Raw genomic sequence first — 24175 nt, forward strand, 5'->3', positions numbered from 1 at the left:
CAACTATACATTTATTATCATTTATTATGAAATATTTAGTTGCATCACAGTGACATTTTGAATATAACTGTGCTGGTTATTTAGCTCTGGCTGAATTTGTACATTCTCTAAGAATGCTCTTGATCTTGATAGATCAAACACTGATACACTGAACACAAACGCAACACTTTTTGTTCCCATTTTTCATGAGCTGAAATCAAAGATCTAAGACTTTTTCCATGTACACAAAAAGCCTATTGCTCTCAAATATTGTTCACAAATGTGTCTAAATCTGTGTTAGTGAGTACTTCTCCATCCACCTCACAGGTGAGGCATATCAAGATGCTGATCAGACAGCATTAGAGGGAGCATGCAATTGGCATGCTGACTGCAGCAATGTCCACCAGAGCTGTTGCCTGTGAATTGAATGTTCATTTCTCTACCATAAGCCGCCTCCAAAGGCGTATCCAAAAATGTGGCAGTGCATCACCGGCCTTACAACCACACTTTCTTTGCTATATTGAACATGCATCTTCTCCTTACCCTCCAAACATAAGGGAGATTTACTGCAGCAATAACTTTTCCTGATGCCAGTTCTCCTTCTGACATTTTTATGGATGACCCTTTGCAGGACTTATCCAAGCTCATTCATCAAAGGCAGGCTCTGAATGTAATGGCTTCTGGATGTCATTAAAACCAATAGCGGCTGATAATAATCTCCTCACTACATTCTCATTTCACTCTTAAATAAGTTATTTTCATCCTCTATTCATTACCATCAGGTTTGAAAATGAGCAAATTGGTTCCACTGCCTGTTTTCAAAGCTCGGATAGGTGCAATGATAACTGATACTGTTGGTACTTGTCAATGTCTCTAGGAATGTACATTTAGCCCTGTAAATACGAGGTCGTTTTGTGTTATCTGTTGTTATATCTTATACACCCTCCGCCCTCTACTGGACTCTATGGGTACTACCTCTTACCCGTACTATGCGAGCATTCACCTACTGAGAAATCTATAAATGTAGCCGGCCCCTCAGGGCGGGCCTACCTGAATGCGCACGCAAGCCCGTCGTATAAAAGGCGGCCACGCCTCCTGACTGTCATCCTTTTCTCTTCAGCGAGCAGGATAAAGCAACTGAGCAACGTAAACGTGAAAGAAAGAGAAAGAAACTTAAATCATAGACTCACCACTCCTTGAGCCCCGGCCCTGTCCTACATGCACTGGCTTAATCACAGGTGCCGATCCCCACCGCCTCTGTTTGGAGTGTCTGGGGCCTGACCACGCCGCGGACGGCCTGACCCAGTCTCCGTCGTGCAATGCCTTCCGTATGCTCCCACAGCTCAGCTGCCGGCACCGTCTGGAGCACTTCCAGGCTTATTATGTCTCGCCGGAGGAAGCGGAGGACCAGGTGGACCTCAAGGTGGTGGAAATGGAGGAACAGGATGTGGCCGAGGAGGTGCCGTTCGTTTTCGCCATTGGGCTGGGCAGCCCCGTTTCTCGAGGAGGAAGACGACTCTTCAATGTCTGGTGCTTCCGGGTCCCGCGTACAGGAGGGTTCACTGCACAGGTCTGCATGTCAAGACTTCCCCTTGGGGGCGGAGCGTGTAGGGCTACCTCTCCCCCCACCACTGTCACCGAAGCCGGTGAGCCGCCTCCGTCAGGGGTTCTATGGCCCGGTTCGTCTGGCGCAGCCGGCCTTCTTTTCGCCCCTGTTGCCAGATATCAAGCGACGTGGCGGCAGCCACTGAAGACGAAGGCTCCAGTGGCAGGTATGGCGGGAATCCTTAGGGTGCAGGGCCGCTCGGACACAGCGTGTCCCGGCGTGCCCCCCCTTAATGATAGCCTGGCGGCCCATCCGCTTCCACAGGCAGCTGGATGGGCGGAGGGGAAGAAGCCTCTGCCTCGGCTGCCTCGTGACCGGGAAATACCGGAATATTTGGACAAAATATTCCGGCTCGGAACGCAGATGGCAGCAGCGACCAATAATCTCGGTGTGTTGGGCGTCTCGTTGGTCACCCCTCAGTAGGACGCCCCCGCCCTCCTGCCTCAGGACGGGAGTGATTATTCGGACCGCTGCATTGGTCAGATGAACAATCTGATCCATGGTGTAGCCGCCGCAGCTGACCGTGTGATGGCCCTGGCCACAGTGGCGTCACGTCACGTGTGGTTGGGACTCACCGCGCTTTCCAGGAAGGATCACGATGATCTCCTGGGGGCCCCCTTATCCACGGAGGGGCTTTTTGGATCGATCACCTCTGTCACACAGCGCTTCAGTCGCTTGGAGGAAGAGAGGGTGCAGCTCAACCGCATGCTGCCACTGGCTCTTCCTCGGGCTCCTCCTCAGGGGAGAGAGCTCGGCGCTACGGTGGTAAGGAGAGAGAGGCGCCGGTACAGAGCCCCCACGGCTCCCTTTGCCCCCTATACCTCCTCGGCTCGTCCAGCGGAACTGGCTCAATACAAGCTCTGGCGGGGATGGACTGTCCGACCTCGACAGGCTTCTGCTCAGGCTCCACCTCAGCAGAGGGATTCTGGGTGGGGTGCATCCCAGTCTCAGTGTAATTTCTCTCCACAATTCCACCCTTCTTCATAATGTTAACCATACTGATTCCCCACTCGCTGCCCCAGTTGTAACTCCAGTAAAGGAAGCAGCTAGTGGGCATGCGCATGTGAGGGTAATAAATCGCAGGAAATGCTATTAAAGCGCTATGCGGGTACAGGGACATTATGGCTGGCGTGTTATTGTCAGGAGACACACCACGTCTAGAGTAAAAACTCAGATTAATGAATTTTACCGTCTGGGTGAAGACTGCATTATGGTGGAGCGCGCCGTGGTGCGTTCAAGGACCTCAATTGAAAATCGGCCCTTTCTGTGTCAGCCCCCCAAGGGCCGAACTTCCTTTCATGGGGAGTTTGGCGGCGGAATGGGCCACCGGGATATCACAGCTTCCTAGCTGTGGCTCCACGGCTGATTGCTTGTCCCCTAACACAGTGTTATGCGGAATGGAAGCTCAGCTGTGTATTAACAAAGTGGATGGACAGGACACTGAAACAGGTTTATTCACTCCAGTTTTGCAGCGTCCCTCCTCCATTCAACGGCATAAAAGAGGCAAATCTATAATCCCAGGAGGAGATAGGTTTCCTTTCGCTAGGCCCTGTTGCAAAAACAGGCGGTGTCTGTTGTGCACCCTCAGCACTGGTTCCCAAGAAGACAGGGGAATTCAGACCCATTTTAGATCTCTGCAGCCTGAATAAGCATATTGCCTGCAAAAATTCCATATGTTAACTATAAAAAGTTATTGGAACTAGTGCAGCCAGGCGATTGGTTCACAACCATCGACCTGAAGGACGCTTAATTTCATGTCGAAATTGCTCCAGAGCACAGAAAGTATTTGCGTTTTGCCTTCCAGGGGATAGCCTACAAGTACAACAGACTACTGTTCGGCTATTCCCTATTCCCACACGTTCAGCAAATGTGTGGCCACAGCGCTTCAGCCGCTTCGCGACCATGGCGTGAAGGTTTTCTTTTATCTGGACGGCCTCATAGTCATGGCCAGGTCCAGGGAATCGGCAATGTTTCACACAATTGATCCTACACTTAAAGGAGACATGTCATGCTTTTCCGGCTATCACCCGTCCCCTTGTGTGTTATGAAGGTTTTTATGCATGTAAACGGTGTGCAGAGTCACAAACCCTCAAAGTACACCCTGTAGCGAGTAAAACTCTAACACAGAAAATACCTCCCCAAATGCCTCGTTGGAGATACATCATTGTCCATTTGATTTTTCCGGGTACGGCATGATGTCAACCCGTACCCCGAACAAAATGGAGCAATCCGTGGAGCCGTTACGTTACGTCTGCGGAGCCGTTACGTTAAGCCCCAGCTGATTGGTCCAAATTGACCAATCCACGGATTTCCTCACACACACACTGCAGGCAGCTCTGCTGATTTCTCCTCCCTGGCTGCAGGCTGATAACAGACAGTTGGGATCGCAGCAAAATTCTCTCTGCAGACCCATTCTCACAGCGTTTATCAACCTTTTTTTTACTCAATATCAAGCCACACTTATTGTTTTTACTTCGGCTGTGACTTTGTGTGTGCTCAGGATGAGTTTAGCTGTGTTTCGCTGTGTATCGTTAAACAAGGAAACAACACCTCCACGGAGCTCAGCGCGATTCACAACATCACGACCAATCAGAGCACAATGTGCTCACAGGGAGGGTGGGGGCTGGAGCCATTGGAGCTACAACGAGCCGTTAAAGGAAGAGAGTGAAATTCAGTGAATACACGTAGTTTACAGAGATGCTGTATGAGAAACCAATGTGAGTTTGGAAAATTGCACAATATAAATGGATTCTAGTATACCTCAACAATGGAATTATGATCAGTGGAAATGGCCATGACATGTCTCCTTTAACCAAGTTGGGTTTTGCGGTCAATTGGAAGAAGAGCAGTTCCATACCTCACCAACAAATGCAGTATCTGGGGATATTGCTCGATGCAGGCAGGCTACGCGCCACCCTGTCAGAGAGTAGACAGGCATCCCTGCTTCGGGCAGTTTGCAGACTGCGACAGGAGGCAACGGTGACAGCTTTCACCATCATGCAGACTCTGGGTCTCATGGCAGCTGCTCAATTTGTAGTGCCGCTGGGGTCGCTGCATATGCGTTGCCTGGAGAGGTGGTTTGCCGGCCTTCGTTTAGATCCCAAGAGGCACAAACAACATCTGGTGACCATCCCCCCCTCAGTGGGGGGCAACCTACTCCCCAGAGCATCTCCGGAGGGGAACTCCACTGGGGTGAGTGACCTCCTACATCACGGTGTTCACAGATGCATCCGTGACAGGATGGGGGGGACCTGCCTAGAGAGAGCTATAGGTGGTCGCTGGTCTCTGACAGAGGCTCGGCACAGCAACCTCCTAGAGCTGCAGGCAGTGATGTTGGTCCTCCAGCATTTCAAACCCTTAATACACTGCAAACATGTGCTGGTGAGGAGCGACAACCGCACCACAGTGGAGTACATCAACAGGCAGGGCGGAGTCTGCTCCGCCGCCTTGTTGACCACAGCAGAGAAACTGTGGTTGTGGGCCTGAGAGATTGTGTTGTCTCTGAGAGCCCTCCACATCTGGAGAACAGGGGGGCAAATCAGGCAAGTGGGTGGCTCACCCGGAGGTGGTGAAGGAGATCTGGGCCCAGTTCAGGAGAGCGGAGGTGGACCTGTTTGCCAGGCGGCGCAACAGCCAATGTACCCTATGGTTTTCCATGGCTCGGCGGGACAATCCACCCTTGGTGCCATGGCCAAGAAAGCTGCTCTACGCCTTTCCACTGCTGCTCTACGCCTTACCACCACTGCGCCTCATTCTCCCCCTCCTGGGGAGGGTGAGACGAGAACAACTGTCAGTCATCCTAGTGGCCCCAGATCAGCGCGGGGAGCCGTGGTTTGCAGAGGTGGCACAGATGATGGTGAGCCAGCCCTGGGCGATTCCTCAGTTCTGGGGAGCAATGTCTCAGGAAACAGGTGCAATAGGGGTGTTACCCTCTCTGGGCCAACCTCTCCAGACTTGGCTCCTGACAGGGACGGGCTGAGACAGGGGGGGTTGTCTGACAAAGTTAGCCAGACTATCCAGGCAGCAAGAGTAGAATCCACCACAGCCTGTTACAGGCCAAAGTGGTTGGGATTCCAGCGATGGTGTGAGGAGTGGAGTCTAGAACCCATATATTGTACGTTTGGCTCTATTATGTCCTACTTACAGTTACTGGTGGACAGGGGGCTTGCTCATTCCACAGTTAAAGTTTATGTAGCAGCCATCTCGTCCTGCAGCCTTATGTCGCGGTTTTTGCAGGGGGTCAGTGGTGCACGGCTCCTCCCCGCAATGGGACCTACCGTTGGTGCTCGTGGCTCTGGTCACAGAACTAGGAGCCTCTAGAGCTCTCCTCCCTGAAAGCACTGTCATGGAAGACAGCGTCGCTACTTGCCTTGACTTAAGCCAAGAAAGTGTCCGAGCTGGCCGCTCTGTCGGTGCACCCGAGTTGTCTTTTGATCCGGGGTGACCGTAGCAGGGCGACACTCAGACCGAACCCCTCCTTTGTTCACAAGAGCTTAAGGAGTTTGTTCAGGTCAAGGGCTATTCAGTTAGGTGGCTTTAATCCTCCACACCATATTGGGGCCAGGGAGGCTCAGTTGCACCGCCTCTGCCCGGTGCGTGCGCTAGCATGTTATGTGGAGCATGTTATGTAGGACGCACGGCTGCCTTTAGGCACACTAAACAGCTGTTTGTGTGCCTTGGGGGTGGTGTGGCCGGTAAAGCTCTGTCCAAGAAACGCCTGGCAGGATGGCTCTGCCATTTCACATGCCTACGGACAGGTGGGGAGAGCCTTCTCCACAGGGGTCTGCGCAAACTCTAGATGGGGCATGGCTGGCTCAACAGCCTTATTCAACGCCCTGAGTGTGGAGGACATATGCACGGCGGCGTCTTGGTCCACGCCAGGCCCCTTTTATCTCTTGGACATGTCTGACTCCTTCTCAGCGTCTATGCTGTGGGTCAGTGGGCATCTGACCCCTCCCTCCCCGGTATAATGCACTTATGTTTTCCCACGCTCCTTAGGGACCCGGGGAACATGGTGTGCAGTAAGCCCCATGCAGGGCGCCTTCCTCACTATTTTCCATGCACACTCTTCACAAGGTAAGCGTGTCTGAGTGTGCCCTACCAGCCAAGTAAGCTGCGGACTTCTCCACTGTCACAGCCGGAGGAGAAAAAGTTGCGGGGCTGTGGCTGTTAACCAAAAGCCGGTCAGAGGCAGTGTGATGGGTCGATGTTGTTGGACGACAGGGCGCTTATGCATCAGGGCTCCACCCACTGTACCCATAGAGTCCAGTAGAGGGCGGAGCCTGTGCAAGATATAACGTGGAGTTACGTATTGTAACCCTAGTTACATAAGCACAGGCGGGGCCCTCTAGTTGGGGCCCTGTCTGTCCTATGCCACTCGCTGAAGATGGTGTAGGATGACAGTCAGGAGGCGAGGCCGCCTTATATACGGTGGGCTTGCGCGTGCATTCAGGTAGGCCCGCCACAAGGGCCGGCTACGTTTATAGATATCTCAGTAGGTGAATGCTTGCATAGTATGGTTGAGAGGTAGTACCCATAGAGTCCAGTAGAGGGCTCCACCTGTGCTTATATAACTAGGGTTACAATACGTAACCCCCTGTTGTGTAGCACATTTAATCATCTAGCTGGCATCCTGCCACCCAAACCTGCCCAGCGATGAGAACACAGCATATTTACGAATGGAATTCCTCTTTTGCTAGTGTATTCAACAGCTGATGGTGTGCTTTGTTAAAAACACATTCCTGTTATTAATAAAATGTCATTGTCCTATTGGGAGGTGTTTTGTGACTATGAACAACTGCAATGTCTGAATGTAGAAAGGACAGTGACACATGATGCTGGGGTGTTTTTTTAAGTGACTTGTAAGCTCTCGTCAAGGACTTAAGCAATGCATCGCTTTGTAGAAGCGTATGCCAATTTGTAAGTCTTCAAACCTGTGCAAACCTGTTGCTTACAGTGGAGGCAGAGTGTGACCATGTCACATTTTTTACTCGCAAAAAATTATCTCAAATGCTACCAATTTGGACAAGCCAAGAGCCCTGCAGAGATAATTGGCTATCACTTTTATATCATAATTTCAAAGGCTCCAGAGAATCACGATAAATGCTTACCTTCATCACGTTAGAATGTTGTGTGTGTTGAGTCTTCTTCAGGAATTGCCTTTGTTGCAGAGCACATCATGGCTGCATCCCCTCGTAGTGTCTCTGGCTGATAGATTGTGCTGTGTTGTGGCAACAATTGGGTAGAGTCTAGTATTTTAAGTTAAACGATATGTTTAATTAAAGATGATCTCACAGATAATGACTCCTGACTGGATCATTTGTCTCTGTTATCTCTCAGCTCTGCTGTGTCCTTTTCTCTCTTTTTTCGGCACTTCCCTGTCGCTCTTCTGTATTTCCCTATAAGTAAGATCATAGACACAGTCCTGGCTTCTCTCTGTATCATCACAAGCATAACCACTGTGTTACAAGCCGGCTATTTGACAGGAAATGGCTATTGTTCTGGCAAGATAAGGCCTTTGATGTTTGTAGATGATAGCTATCTGCCGGATCCTTTTACTTCTCCAAGCCTACATTCCTCTTTGACATGGGTTAAATATCTCAACCCTGTCTCCTAAAAATTACGTTCCCACAGAACTAAACTGCATTCTCAATTACGCTTAGCTAGACACGTATTTTCTCCCACGTTACGTTAGTTATGAACGTATCTTCAATAAGTTTATTTTCTACATATCTTTGCCATTTATTGTCTTGCTTATAATAATGCTAATAGTCATTATAAATATCATTTTAGAGCACACATTTGAAATTGAGAATCGGTCTCGATATATGGTTAAATTAAAATCAGTAGGCGAGACTGTAATTTTGCCAGCTTACTCTCATGAGCAAGGCAGAAAATAATAGTTTTATCATGCCATAAAGCTGCTGTGTCGTTTATTGCACCTCAAACATTAAAACAAATCCAGAGTTACGTGTTTCTGTACTTCCTCTAAGAAAAAGGACAGTAACAGAATATCTCTGTGGCTTCAGGCTTGATCGCCGTTCAAATGACAGCGTTAGTTTCCCCAAAAGTGGGCGGGGCTGTAAAGTGACGTAGATTTTACTCTCATCTATTATTCAAAACCATTCTATTTATTGTAACGTAAATTACATGCCAGTGTTTTATCTTTTTATTTAACGATTTGATTTTGCATGTTTAACTGGGAATGTTTTCATGTTCGCTGATTGGATTTTTTAGCCGCAATGCACGTTGGGATGAGGTGTTGTTAATGGGATATGATATCCGAAAAAAAATCAGAGTTTAGGATGGCCGAAGACACTACACTACCCATAATCCCCAGCTATCGTTTGGGACTACAGTCCTGTCGACAAACCCCGTGATCAATCTTCAAGCTCTGGGATTGGATGTTGGAGTGGCAGTGCGCCAAGGTTACGCCAAGCGTCAAACAGCTCTTTGAAATGGAACGAAACCACGGCAGACTATTCAAAACTGGACTCGAACGCCCCCCCAGAACTACACATGCTGGCTATTGTGTTTTGCAACATGTTCTCTATGGCACGTCTCTACTGGGAATTGTAGTTTTAAAAGACGTTTTCGTTTTTCCCAAGATTAGAAGTTGACAGTATTAAATTGTGTACAGCCCTTGAGGTTTAGGCGATAGGAAACACATTGGTGTGTACAAATTTAAAACATGTAATTACTAAATGGGTGAAAATTGCTTGTATCCATAATGGGCAGCATTAATATATACCCACATGACAGCTCATTGTTACTTTGTAATTCTACTCCACTACAATTCAGAGGTTAACCTGGTATTTTAACTCCACTATATTTATTGTAGTTACTTTGCAGATTCTGATTAATGATGAAATGTAAACAACCCTTAAATCAGACTTTAGTTACACCTGAGTAAATTCAGGGAAGGTGATTGTCAAGTGCCAACAATCAGGAGAGATATTTGATAGTTGGTGCTTGAGAAGACTAAACATTTACCTGCAGATCTCTATAAAGTATATTCATTACTCGTTATTCTCTACTGATAGTTAATTAAAAACTGTATATAATGAATATTTTGCACATCCCTTTCAAGATTTCAAGATTTTCTAAGGTTTATTGACATATCATATACACAACTTCTGTGTAGTTATGCAATGAATGAAAAACTTGGGTCACAGGTTCCTCAACAGTGCATTACAAGACATCTATCAATATCTGTCTATACCATTAAACGTTCATATTCTGCACATTTATTATACTATCTACATAAGAGTATAATTAATGTGTATAATATCAGTTGAAGTGCTTCAACATAGTTGACATTGCAGGAAAGCAATATATTAGACGTTAAGTACTTTGTCAGGCTTAATATTTATCTGTCGATAGATACCCCCAAAGCTTTTTTCTTATTTGAAAGAAGACCTTAACCTAAAGTTTTCTTTAATGTGTTAATAAATGTTTATTAGTTTGTCTGTTTTGCACATCCTCCTATTAAAATCTTTGTACATCCGGCACTAAACTGTTTTATTGTAGAGATCACTTAGAGTATCTTCTTGATTTTTGATATTCTATATTTCTATCATTGATCTTCTACTTTCCCTCTATGAAAGTATTTACTCTTAATATTTTTTTCATCATATAACATAAAAAATAACATTATTCAACAAAAATAATTAAATAACGTGCTTTAACCACTAGGCGGTGCACACAAGGTACAAACAGCATACTAATAATAACTTTGTATTATTAGTGTAGGACACTTATGTATGTATAACTTCTCAAGATGTGTAGTTTTATTCATGTTTTTACATAATTTTAAAGGATATTGCTATACTATTTCTCATGTTTTACTTCTACACATTAATATCTGATTTGTAAAACATCACAGACAAAAAGGTATATCCGTCATTTAATGGTAAGCTATTGAAATTGTGATTCCATAGATGTGTCTCCCATCACCCAAATCCCCTGACTATTCTCTCAACTCAGTATTTACATTCTTATATTCAAAGAAAATCAGAAATATCTTTAAAAACTACAAGTCCTTTTCTATCAGCTGTGCACCGTTATGGTGTAAATATAACCTATCTACCAATTGGATCAAATATAAAAGTCAGCCGAATTACTATTGATACTACAAGGAGACGTATTGTGTGAAAAGAAATGTAAGATGTTGTTTAATTGCTGATATATTTATGATCCACGTCACATATTCAGTTTTGGCGGCAGTTCTCCTGTTTGTCCAGAAGTCTTCTCATCAGGGCTCTATAAATAGAGAACTACGGCAGATGTGTAATATTTAATGCAGCCGAACCGTGTACTACAATGTCGTTATGTGATGACTTCCAAAGAGAAAAGCAAGACCACTCGGAATTAAGTATTATTATTATTTTTTTTAAATGTTTTCGGATATCATATCGCATTAACATCATAACCCAACATGCATTGCGGCTAAAACATCCAATCACCGAGCTTCAAGCTGAGGATCTAGGGTAATCTGTTCAGTGGGTTTGTGGCATGGATGTATAATAAGAACTGGATACGGTGTGGGAGGCGGGGCCTCATTCATTCCTATGAGAGTTGCTCATTAGCGCATGATGATAAAATGGCCCAACTTTTGACTGCAAAACGTCACAGATTACCCGTCATGCCTGAGAAGTACCCGTATGTGTGCTCATAGCGCATGCACAACTTTAACCAAAATGCTTGTTCACATCAAGCACGTCAATTTGCGTACACGTAACAGCACCGCGGGTTCATGACAGTATGGTGATGGATTGTTATTATGATGAACTTCTTTATTTGTTATGCTCATACTTTAACCTTTACAATCGTTTGCTTTAATATGCAGTATATTTTTGTGTTTGCTTCCTCCTGCTCCCTTTTGGACACATACTGTATGATTTATTATTATTATTAATATGAAGATATTATTAAGATAAGATAAGATGTTACTTTATTGATTGAACATTTTAGTTTAGAATGTGCTGTCCCACGGTAATTCAGAAGGCTCACAGGTCACATTCCGACCATTATTTAAAACAATAGGTGCTTTCACACCTTCTACAGTTTGATTTGTATAGAGGGAGCTCTGTCAGTTTTCGAATTACCCATTTGCTTTCGGGGAGCCCTATTTTTCAGAGCACATCCTGCTACTAAATATGTCACACGCACGCTCTGTTGACTGGCGCAGCAGCGCGGATGCGATCAATTGCTATAAAAACACTCTTCTACTAATACAGACGGTGTCACTATGCCGGCGGATGTGGCCGTTGTTGAAGCCTCTTCAGGCTCCGCATCGGCAGGCCTCTCCCTCGGTGTGGAGCTGTCAAACTCGACCCTAACGCCGCTTATAGCCGGCCAACTAAGTTGTTTTCCGTTCACGTTGTCCTTTTTAGACTCCTTCGCTTCTTTGCTTGTGAATTCAAAAGCTGTGACGCTTGGCTGTTTTCGTTTTGCCATATTTTTTTATTACACAGCCAGAGTTAAAAAAATATCAATATGAACATTTCAAATACCGCGCCGGCATCACCGCCATAATCATAGCAACGTAAGTAAGAATGCAGCGCCGCCACATACAGATGGCAACACCCAGACATATTCACAAATATAAAACAAATATTCAGAAACTGTAATGAACAATAACTATTATTTATTTCAAGAACTGTTATTTACAGAAACTCAACATTTCTAATCTGTGTGACACAAATATGCACGACTGTTTTGGGCTCCCCCTATTTATCTCAAAGTCAGCCTTCAGGGGGGCTCCCTCCCTCTTCGGGGGAGCCAAGCTCCTCCTAGCTCCCCCCCCATTTCGAACAGTGTCTGTGGCTGAATGGCCAGCGATTAGGTGCGGCGCATTTGTCATAGGTGATCAAAGCTAACTGCCTGCCGTCAGATTTCATTTAAAAAACAGATCTGATTTTAAGACTATTTCTGCGCTCATAAAGAATGATAAGAAAAAGAATAATGCGTATTGAACTGGTTTCATTAATTAGTGAGTTTATTTAATACTAGAACCGCCAATCGGGTCAATTTGTGTGATGTGTTGTTGTGTGCAGTGCTTGAATTGGAATAAAAAAGGTGCCAGTGCTCTAAATCAGCAACTGTTTCAAGTCAATTTATTTATACAGCCCAAAAACAAGTATTTGGCTCAAAATCATTGTATATCCTATAATGCTGGTGGGTTTGTCTCTTTACTGTATATTTTAGAAAGGCTCACTGTTCTTAAACAAAATGACTCAGGGTGCCAAAAAAAGAACTGCTATTTTTATAACATTTTATAACATTTATAACATTTTTTTTTAAATATTGAGGTTAGATGCATCAATCTGGTGCACTTTGAGAGCAAAATGAAGAGATATATGGATACCTCTCAACATCCATATGAAACACAACTGTAAGCAGATTAACTTTTTCTTTATGGATATAAAATAAACTAAAGCCTGACTCCTACTGGCGGCTGGTTAAATGACTCCTCGTCCCTGAGTACACTCACCATCTTTCAGCAGGAAAGGAGAAAGGGAATCAATGGAGCTGCCAGGGAGGACACAGGGGAATCCAGACGTTGGTCTATGGGATGTAGACGTAGCACTTTGTATGGAGAACTGAGAGAGAGAGAGAGAGAGAGAGAGAGAGAGACAGAGAGAGAGAGAAACATTATATACTGTATGTGTTCATTATATCTACTATTTCAATATTATTATGTATTGTTTCATACTCACATTGTTAAAAAAGGCTCCAGAAGGCCTTGGGGACAGCAGTATCAGGGGCTGAAGCTGGACAGGCTCTTTCATCAGCACTTCTCCTTCCCTTTGCCAGCCACGACCTCACATACTTTTCTGGATTGAACTGTCCTAGCGGTGGTCCATTGCATTTGATAAAAACCAGACTGGACAGTCGGCTGACAGAGAGAGCATTCCTTTTTGCAGTAAGGATATCATTCATGCTGCTGAATGCCCGCTCACACTCACTAGTGGAGACAGCGATGGTTCGGACTGCTTTTAGTAGAGGCTCCATGGCAGCAGGCGTACGGGATGCCCTGATTTCCTTGTATTCACGAAAGCCCTGAACAGTCTCTCTTCTGTCCACTTTCAGCAGTTCGCACAAACGTAGCACCTCTGCGTCCCCATACTGTATGTCTAACTCCTCTTCAGGCCAACTACCAGGATGGAGAACTTTTATGTCATGTATTAGCTGATTGTCCCGGGCCTCCCGGCCATGTAATGGGCTTTCTCTTGTGCTGACATGAGAGGAGGTTGTGGAAGTCATTCTGTGTCTCAGATTCTCTACCATACTGCGGAAAAACTGACCTGCATGAATCTGTACAAGCCTGCCATTCTCATGCAGGGCAACACCCTTGAAATATTTCTCAGCTAGAGCTCTATGAACTGTAGTCATATGTGGGCCAGGCATGGAGACCATGGATTCAAAAACTCGTATTTCTTGAGTTAGGAGACTATCTGCTGTAGGCAGTGTCATCTCTCTTTTTTGGAGTTGCCGAGAGAGGTCGCTGAGCTCTGTGAGCGCATCATACATCAGTCCCAGATTGCTGACAAACGGTGCAGATGTGAGCACATCATCAAGGCCCTTGTACTTTGCTCTGTCTCTGGAATCCCTGCTCATGTCGTTTGCAGCATTTGAAAAGTGATCATGAAGCACTCTGTAGTTTTCCCAGACTGCTCTGACGCTCCTTTCACTTGAAGCTACCCAGCGGATGGACAAAACACGCCCGATCACCAGGAGACGCTGTCCGACTGCTTGTGCACACTGCGCTAACTGCCTCTGATTTTTGGGGGAGCATGAAACAAAGAGTAGAGTTTATCAAAAAATATTTGAAAATGATTGACCCCTGAGACCTCCTTGACCACATCCCCAACTGCCAGCTCTAGTCGATGATTTGAGCAGTGCCACACAAACAGGCTTGGGAATTTACTACACAACTGGGTAGCAACGCCTGTTCTCTTCCCTAGCATTACTGAAGCCCCATCACATGCAAAAGAAACTAAACACTGACCTAAAAAGTCCTCGCTAAAATGTCTTCCAAGACACTCCATTAAAGCCTTTGTGATGTCATCAGCAGTTGTTCCATCCAACTCGATCAGCTCCCAAAAAAACGTTTCGGGCTCAGCATCAGCTAATGCTGAGCGTAGACACACAACAAGCACAGTTTTACCACTAATAGTGGTAGATTCATCGACCAAAACACAGAGTTTTCTTTTGTTTTCTATAATGTCTTTGGCCATTTTTGTCTTCAGCTCATCTGCTATGTGGTCGATGATTTCACCGCAGGTTTTATTAGAGTGCAAAACCCTGCCCACGTTCAGCCCGTTCAGTTTCTGCAAGTTCAAATCAATTGGCATGTCCGTGAATGGCCGGCTATGCTTTCCAATTTTATATGCCGTTCGAAAAACTCTGATAGTGGTCTCGTATTCTGATCTATGCATAGACTGCACTTGCTTTTGAATTGCTTCACGTGAAGCAGACTGAAGTATGTCAGCAGCTTTTACATGGGCTTGTGATTCTTTGTGTTCTTTGATTTGTTTTCTCAGGCTAGCTTGTTGTTTGCACTTCTCACTACCAAAATGAGACACTGCACACTCACCCCATTCAATCGAGAGTTTCAGTCCTTGTCCAGTGTGTTTTCCCAAATATTTCACCTCTTTACATATCCGACATCCCAGCTTTTTGTCTTTAACAATGAGCCATTCATTGATCTTGCAAAAATAGTCCACCTGGTCCCTTGTCCAGCAGTCAGGTGCATCGCTTTGCCCGGTGTTGTTGGTGGTAGTTACGCCAGCAGCAGCTAACGTTAGCGGGAGAGAAGACTCTGTTGGAGCTAGTGCTACTGAACTTGGAGCAGGAGGGTCGACGAGAGAAGGCACAATTTCAGACACAGGCACAGCATTTTCTGTATTTGCAGTCGGGTCCTTGTCCGGCGACAACCGCTGTCTTTTCGCACTATTAAGCCACGTTAACATTTTTGAAATGCTAACGTCGTCGTTATGTGATGTATTTTCTGCTCTAGTCTATCGCGGCGGTGCGTCAGAGATGCGTCATGAGATGTCGCCGGCAAATTTGTTGACATGCGTCATGACGTGCCGCCGGCTGCCGGCGGCTGAGTACCGGCATTTTACTGAGTACCGGAGTACCGGCAAGGTGCCGGTACTCAGTAAGAAGTGCCGGTACTACAAGGGTAAAAATCAGAAGTGCCGGTACTGCGTACCGGTGAGTACCGGCCCAATTCAAGCACTGGTTGTGTGTGTGCAATGTAACTTTTTTTCAATAAAATATTAAAGTCTCCCAGTCCCTGACTTTTCCTGAAAGTGTGTTATGTAGCACCCTATGTTGTTAAAAATTGCATTCTAATAGCGGGATTTGACGGGTTTAGGTAGGCCTATACAAAAACCTCTGGCGGTTCTAGTGTTAAGGTAATTAGGTACAGTAGAAGCACTTTTTTTTATCAGTAACGAATTTAGCAGTTGAACATAAAAGTCAACTAACTGAGGGTCACTTGCAATGACAGTGTTGTGTCTAACTGTAAGCTTGTCACTCAGAGTAACCTACCGTTAATTTAGCTGCTGGAGAAGAAAGATCAAGGGGGGAGGGGGGAGAGAGCTGTGGTTGATGGGCCATTAGTTGTGTAAATACACAGCTGAGAGCTGCCGTTTCATTCAGACGGTTTAAAAAACTGTAACAACGGACTATTTTTCTTAGCGGATGCATGTCAATTTAAATCAATACATACAACTATTTTTTAAATCAATACATACAACTATTTTTTAAATCAATACATTTTTTTTCTAAATCCATAAAAGCATTTCAATTAATATTGAGAGTCATGTCGTTACGTTGTTGAGAATTTGGCCGTGTAATAAGCGGGATAATTTGCAGCGACTTGTTCCTTATGGGGAAAATAACACCCGTCATGTGTGTGTAGTAGAGGTGTGTGTGGTTAAAACACTTTCATGAAGTGAAGGAATTTCCTTCTATAAAACAGCTGTGGGCAGCAGTGAGTGTGTCAAGGGGAGAACACTGAGGCATGAACTCAATTGCACGACTCAAAACTCAGACTCAGATAGCGTTTCAAAATAAAGACTTTACTGGAATTTGCACAGTAATAAAACAAGGAAAACAAAAACACTCTTTCGAGGAAAACTATAATGCGATCTATAGCATAGGTCCGTGAAAGGTCCGTGAAAAGGTCCGTGAGGTAAGCCGATACGTGGTCTTCGTGAGACAACGAACTGACAATTAACAGGAGGGAGCTAACACAATATATACACAGGTAAAGGGGACACAGTTGGAAACAATCAGGGCGGGGAAAATAATCAAGGACGCAGGAGACAGAAAAGGGGCGGGGAGCGTGGAGGCCTGAAATGAGAGGAAGAAATAATTAAGGGTATAGACATAAAGCACAAGACAAAGGGACATGACAACTCTAACATAAAGAATAAACTTTCACAATAAGTTTCTTGGACATGACAGTACCCCCCCTTCTAGGGACGGCTCCTGACGGCCCAGGCTCCTCTGAGTTGAGGCGGTCAAAATCCTCAATGAGGCTTTTGTCCACGATGAAGCGGGAAGGAATCCATTGCCGCTCCTCAGGACCATAACCCTTCCAGTCAACCAGTAACTGTCGCCCTCTACCCCTTTTCCGACTAGCCAATAGTGACTTGACCGTGTAAACCGGACCTCCATCGATCATCCGGGGGGGCGGGGGGGGTTTGACGGTGGGAACCATAGCGCTCTCCTTCAATGGTTTTAATTTCCCTACATGGAAGGTGGGATGTACCTTCATGGCCCTGGGAAGCCGTAGTCTCACTGAGACTGGGTTTATGACCTTGGTGATGGGAAAAGGACCCACAAACCGGGGAGCCAGTTTTCGGGAGAGTACGTGGAGGGGAAGGTCTCGTGTAGAGAGCCAGACTTTTTGGCCTGGCTGGTATACAGGGGCTGGTCGGCATTTTCGGTCTGCTGCTCTCTTAACCAGTTGTGAATTCCTGCAGAGTATCTTCCTAGCCGCAGCCCACACGCGCCGACAACGCCTGACCAGAGCGTGGGCAGACGGGACCGTGACCTCCCTCTCCGTGGCTGGGAACAGTGGCGGCTGGTAGCCATAAACACAGTGAAACGGGGACAGGCCCGTGGCAGAAGTAGGGAGGATGTTGTGTGCATACTCAACCCAGGTGAGGTGCTCGCTCCAGGAGGATGGATTCTGGGACACCAGGCAGCGCAGGCAGGTCTCCAGTTCTTGATTTAGGCGCTCTGTCTGGCCGTTAGACTCCGGATGATATCCAGACCTGAGACTGACCGTGGCACCGATGAGGCTGCAGAACTCCTTCCAGAAGCGTGACACAAACTGGGGGCCCCGGTCGGAGACAATATCCTTAGGGAAACCATGAAGCCGAAACACATTCTGCATCATGACCTCCGCCGTTTCCTTAGCTGAGGGCATCTTTGGCAGAGCAATGAAATGTGTCATTTTGGAAAATCTGTCCACTACCGTGAGAACTGTGGTTTTACCTCTAGAGAGGGGCAGGCCAGTGACGAAGTCCATGGAGATCTCTGACCAGGGCCTGTTGGGAATAGGGAGTGGTTGTAATAACCCTATTCGCGACCTGGAAGAGGTCTTGTTTCGAGCGCAGATAGGGCACGCCTCCACATACTCCTTCACCTCCTTCTCCATGGATGTCCACCAGAAACGTTGTTTAACAATGAACATAGTTCTCTTGACTCCGGGGTGGCAGGTGAGCAGCGAAGTGTGAGCCCAGTGGATCACCTGTGGTCGCTCGGCCTCCTGAACAAAAATCCGGTTAGGCGGGCAACCCCTTGGTGCAGGAGCTCCAGCATTGGCACGTATTACCTCCTTTTCTACTGGCCAAGTCAGCGCTCCTACCACCCGGTTCAATGGGATGATGGGTTCCGGCTCCTTGGCTGCAGGCACAGGGTCAAACAGACGGGACAGAGCGTCAGGCTTGACATTCTGAGACCCCGGCCTGTAGGAAAGAACAAAGTCAAAACGGTTGAAAAACAAGGTCCACCTAGCCTGGCGGGAGTTCAGTCTTTTGGCCTTTCTGATGTACTCCAGGTTCTTGTGATCGGTCCAGACCACAAAAGGATGCTCGGCTCCCTCCAACCAATGCCTCCACTCTTCCAACGCTAACTTCACGGCCAGCAACTCACGGTTTCCCACGTCATAATTTCTCTCTGCCGGGGAGAGCTTCCTGGACAGGAAGGCGCAGGGGTGAAGTTTGTTGTCCTTCTGTTGTTGCTGGGAGAGGACCGCTCCCACCCCCTCGTTGGAGGCATCCACTTCCACCACGAACTGGCGAGTGGGATCCGGCATGGTAAGTATGGGGGCAGTGGTGAACATCTTTTTCAGCCGAGAAAAAGCCTCCTCAGCCTGAGGAGACCACACAAAAGGCACCTGAGGGGAAGTGAGGACATGAAGAGGGGCTGCAATAGCGCTGAAGCTCCGCACAAAACGTCTGTAAAAATTAGCAAAGCCTAAAAACTGCTGCACTTTTTTGCGAGAGTCAGGGGTAGGCCAACAGGCTACTGCGCTAACCTTCTCTGGGTCCATCATAACCTGACCTGGGGAAATGATGAAGCCCAAAAAAGTGACTGTTTCCACATGAAATTCACACTTTTCAGCTTTGACAAACAACTTATTTTGGAGCAGTTTCTGTAGAACCAGGCGGACATGTTGTTTGTGGGTGTGAAGGTCAGGGGAGTAGATCAGAATGTCGTCCAGATAAACAAAAACGAAACGGTTCAGAAACTCCCTCAACACGTCGTTGATCATAGCCTGGAAGACTGCAGGAGCGTTTGACAATCCAAACGGCATGACCAGGTATTCATAATGTCCTGAAGGGGTGTTAAAACCCGTCTTCCATTCATCGCCCTCCCTGATCCTGACCAAATGATAGGCGTTCCGCAGGTCTAATTTGGTGAAAACCTTGGCTTCCTGAAGCTGCTCGAAAGCGGACGAGATGAGAGGGAGGGGGTACCGGTTTTTAACCGTAATGTCATTGAGAGGTGAGTAGTCGATACAGGGCCTAAGAGACCCATCCTTTTTGCCCACGAAAAAAAACCCTGCCCCTGCTGGGGATGAGGAATGACGAATAAGCCCTCTCTTGAGGGAGGCATCAATATAGTCCTTCATGGCCTCTTTCTCAGGTCCTGAAATTGCATAAAGTCGACCCTTAGGAATGGGAGACCCGGCAATCAAGTCAATAGCACAGTCATAGGAGCGGTGAGGAGGAAGAGCCAGAGCTTTGGACTTACTAAAAACTTCACTAAGGTCGTGGTAGCAGGAAGGAACTGAAAGTACATCCGGAAGATATATTTTTGGGACTGTATCCTGCCTAACACTCCCAGTGTTACATCCCCTGTCAATCTCTGCTACCTGCTTAAAACAGAGATCAATGCAATTCTTTCCCCACCCCTCCACCCTCCCAGATTGCCAATCTATGTGAGGGTTATGAAGTTTCAACCAGGGAAACCCCAAAATGAGTGGATGTTGGGCTGAGTTAAATAAGTGAAAAGACATTGTCTCATGGTGGTTATCATTACATCTTACTTCTAAAGGCTCCGTTTGGTGAGTCACTTTAAACAACAGCCGCCCATCGAGAGCACTCGCTTCAAGAGGCTGGGGTAGAGGTTTAGTTTTTATGTCCCATTTTTTAACTAAACCCCAATCCATAAGACTTTCGTCCGCCCCTGAGTCAATGAGAACACCATGAGTAACTACATTGTCTCTGATTTTTACCTGGATCCGGGTCAGGGTGCGAGGAGGAAAGTCAGAGGAAGAGATCCGGCTCACCAACGTACTCCTCTTCATTGGTGAGCCTCCTCTTTTACCGGACAAGCCGCTTGTGGGTGTCCGCGCTGCCCGCAGTAGAAACACAGACCTTCCTTGAATCGACGCTGACGTTCTGCCAGCGACAGCTTGGCGCGGCCCAACTGCATTGGCTCCTCCACGGAGCCAGGGGGCGCTGTTGTCCGGAACGCAGGTGGTGAGGGGTGACGGGGCCTCCAAGAAGAAGTAATATCCAGCGGCGAGCGTCTCCTCTGGAGAGGTGGATCAACCGCATCCTTGGATTTATTCCTTCTCCTCTCCGTCAAACGATTGTCTATACGTAAAGCCATGGATATGACAGAGTCCAAATCAGCGGGCAGATCGAGAGGCGCCAGCTGGTCTTGTAAAGAATCCGAGAGACCGCTGACGAAAGCGTCAAACAATGCAGCGGAGTTCCAGCCGCTGTCGGCTGCCTTAGTCCGGAACTCGATGGCGTAGTCAGCCACACTCCGCTGATGTTGTCGCAGCTTGATCAGAGCCCGAGCTGCTTCCCTGCCTGGCGTGGTTTGATCGAAGGTCTTCCTCATAGTGTCTATGAAGTTTTCCAGAGACCCGCAGATAGGCGAGCCTCGGGACCATTCTGCCGTGGCCCACGCTGCTGCTCGGCCGGAGAGATGAGAGATCATAAAAGCCACTTTGGAAATGTCCGTGGGAAAAGCAGCCGGTTGGTGGTGATAGTGTAACTCACACTGCACGATGAACGGCCGGCAGCCTTCTGAGTCCCCGGAGTACCTTTCGGGTGGAGCCAGACGCATGGAAGCCCTGTGCGGCTCAGTAACCCGGTTGGGATCGAATCCGGTCACCGCTGGAACCGGAGGAGTCGTAGGAGGAGAAACAGCCTGCAGGTGAGTGAGCACACGCTGAACCTCTGCTGCCAGTAGATTAACTTGGGTCGTCAACGATGTTTGTAGTTCCCCCTGGCTGCTGGTTAGATCCTGCACTCCCTGCTGCATGGTGGCCATACGCTCCTCTTGTTGCCCAAGACGTTGGCCCTGAGAACGGATAGCGTTCTTAATCTGATCTGAGTCGGCTGAGTTCATTTTGATGGTCAGTTCGTACTGTCAAGGGGAGAACACTGAGGCATGAACTCAATTGCACGACTCAAAACTCAGACTCAGATAGCGTTTCAAAATAAAGACTTTACTGGAATTTGCACAGTAATAAAACAAGGAAAACAAAAACACTCTTTCGAGGAAAACTATAATGCGATCTATAGCATAGGTCCGTGAAAGGTCCGTGAAAAGGTCCGTGAGGTAAGCCGATACGTGGTCTTCGTGAGACAACGAACTGACAATTAACAGGAGGGAGCTAACACAATATATACACAGGTAAAGGGGACACAGTTGGAAACAATCAGGGCGGGGAAAATAATCAAGGACGCAGGAGACAGAAAAGGGGCGGGGAGCGTGGAGGCCTGAAATGAGAGGAAGAAATAATTAAGGGTATAGACATAAAGCACAAGACAAAGGGACATGACAACTCTAACATAAAGAATAAACTTTCACAATAAGTTTCTTGGACATGACAGAGTGTCACGGACATGAATTCATAGATCAAGGCAGACTGGTGCACACACTCTCCTGTCCTGCCAGGCGACACGCCCGTTCTAAGCCGTGTCCCTCACTCCTCACATCCCAAGCATCCCCACAAGTGTGTTATGTTGTTACATCGTTTCAGATGTTATGTTTCAGTTGTGCTCTGTCTATGTTCAGTGATGCAAACTTGTCACCTTTCGGCGAAATTCGCCGTTTTGAATCCAAAATAAGTCGTTTGTGTGATTCATGTAGATCTGCAATACAAATATTTTTGGGGTATGGGGGGGGCTGGGACCCGGAGTAATCTGCGGCCGTGAGCTGTTATGTGCCATCATGACACGCATGGTGTTCTTTTTTTATATATTATAATGAAGTACGAGCTGTGTGCACGAGTCTTCCTGCCTGTCGGCTCTGCTCATGGATGTATAATAAGGCTCTGCTGCTCCGAGATCATGGTCTAGCTTCAGCAGCTACATTACCTACGGGTGCGTTTGTTAATATTAACTGTGCGTCCGGAGTCACTGTGGCACAGACTGGACCGCTGGTGAACAGCTGTTAGAACGGGCCGTTCAGGTGTTCAGAGCACAGCTCCCTGTCGGAGCGGCAGAGCGTGATGTGAACTGAAAAGTTTTTCTGTGGCAATATTATTTAAGGAATCGTTGAGCTAGCTAGTTAGCATACATTGTCACTATCTGCTAACGTTAGCTTTAGCCTTCTATTTCTAATAGTTTTTTTCATAGGCTATAAACAGAGGTGGTATAAGTATATATATTGTACTTGAGTAAAAGTAGAAGTACTCAGATCTTGTACTTGAGTAAAAGTAATAGTCCCAGAGTGTAGGAATACTCTGTTACAGTAAAAGTCCTGCATTCAAAATGTTCCTCAAGTAAAAGTAGAAAAGTATTATCATCAAAATATAGTGAAAGTAGCGACAGTAAAAGTAGTCATTGTGCAGATTGGTCCATTTCAGAATAATAGATATGATATGTTTTATAATGATTGATCATGAAAGTGTTCTCAAAGCTGCTAAAGGTGCAGCTAGTTTGAATGACTTTGTATACTGCAGGGTAGCTTGTGGATTTACTCCAGGTGGAACTAAAGTCTGATTTAACACTTGATTATATTTCACTTAATTAATCCAGATCTGTGAAGTAACTAAAGGTATTAAATACATGTAGTGGAGTCAAAGTACACCATGTACCTCTGAACTGTAGTGGAGTAGAAGAACAAAGTAGCAAAACATTGAAATACTTAAATAAAGTACAAGTATCTCAAAATTGTGCCCAAGTATAGTACTTGTTGAGTTTATGAACTTAGTTACTTTACACCATTTGGCTATAAAGATAAAAAGACTTAAGCCTTGCACAGAGGCCTGAAAATACATTTTCAAAATGCTCAACAGTGCTGCCAAAATTATAAACTGACTGCTCCACAATTTGAAATAAATGCTTTTATATATTTCTATTATGTGACTCTTTGGCATTTCTGTTATTATTAACACTGCTGCTTTAGTTGTTCTGACTGCTAAAATCCTCTGTCATTCCGTGGGGTGGGGGAGCCGGGGGCTCGGATCCTTGTCACCTTTTTCATACCTGATGAGTTTGCATCCCTGTATGTTAAAAAGCCTCAGTCACCTTAATTCATGTAATAAAAACATCTCAGGTCAGTAACACTCAAAGCTAAATGTGCAATACCATGTTCAGCTATGTTACTATTTATAATGTTATTGTTGTTACATCAGAAGATGTACATATTGAAATGATTTCTTAACTTACAGTAGGCTATTTTTTACAATGTGTGTTGGAAGGATTTATTAAATTACAATGAATATTGTCATTGTTGAAGGCTTTTAGAGAAGGGTGAACTATAAGCCTGAATTACATAAAATGTTATACCTAAAAACATAAAAGCCACAATAAATAAGTCACAATTATTGTAGTTATTTTTACCTCCCGTATTGCTTTCAACCCACCAGCTTTTATGGTGTTGTTACGTCACTAACTGTAAGCTTGTCACATACAGTCTATGGTCACTCAGAGTAACCTACTGTTAATTTAGCTGCTGGAGAAGAAAGATCAGGGGGGGAGGGGGGGAGAGAGCTGTGGTTGATGGGCCATTAGTTGTGTAAATACACAGCTGAGAGCTGCCGTTTCATTCAGACTGTTTAAAAAACTGTAACAACGGACTATTTTTCTT

The 24175-nt window shown here is 46.1% G+C and overlaps 2 protein-coding genes across 2 annotated transcripts in view; one reads left to right on the forward strand and one right to left on the reverse strand.

The window, feature by feature from the left end:
- nrxn3a (neurexin 3a) overlaps window positions 1-24175 on the forward strand; it is a 277628-nt gene that overhangs the window by 83327 nt on the left and 170126 nt on the right.
- Window positions 1-24175, reverse strand: part of LOC307045907 (uncharacterized protein) — a 71326-nt gene that overhangs the window by 15449 nt on the left and 31702 nt on the right. The gene's annotated exons all lie outside the window — the stretch shown is intronic.

This window comes from Notothenia rossii (assembly GCF_949606895.1).
Source record: "Notothenia rossii genome assembly, chromosome: 7".
NCBI lineage: Eukaryota > Metazoa > Chordata > Actinopteri > Perciformes > Nototheniidae > Notothenia > Notothenia rossii.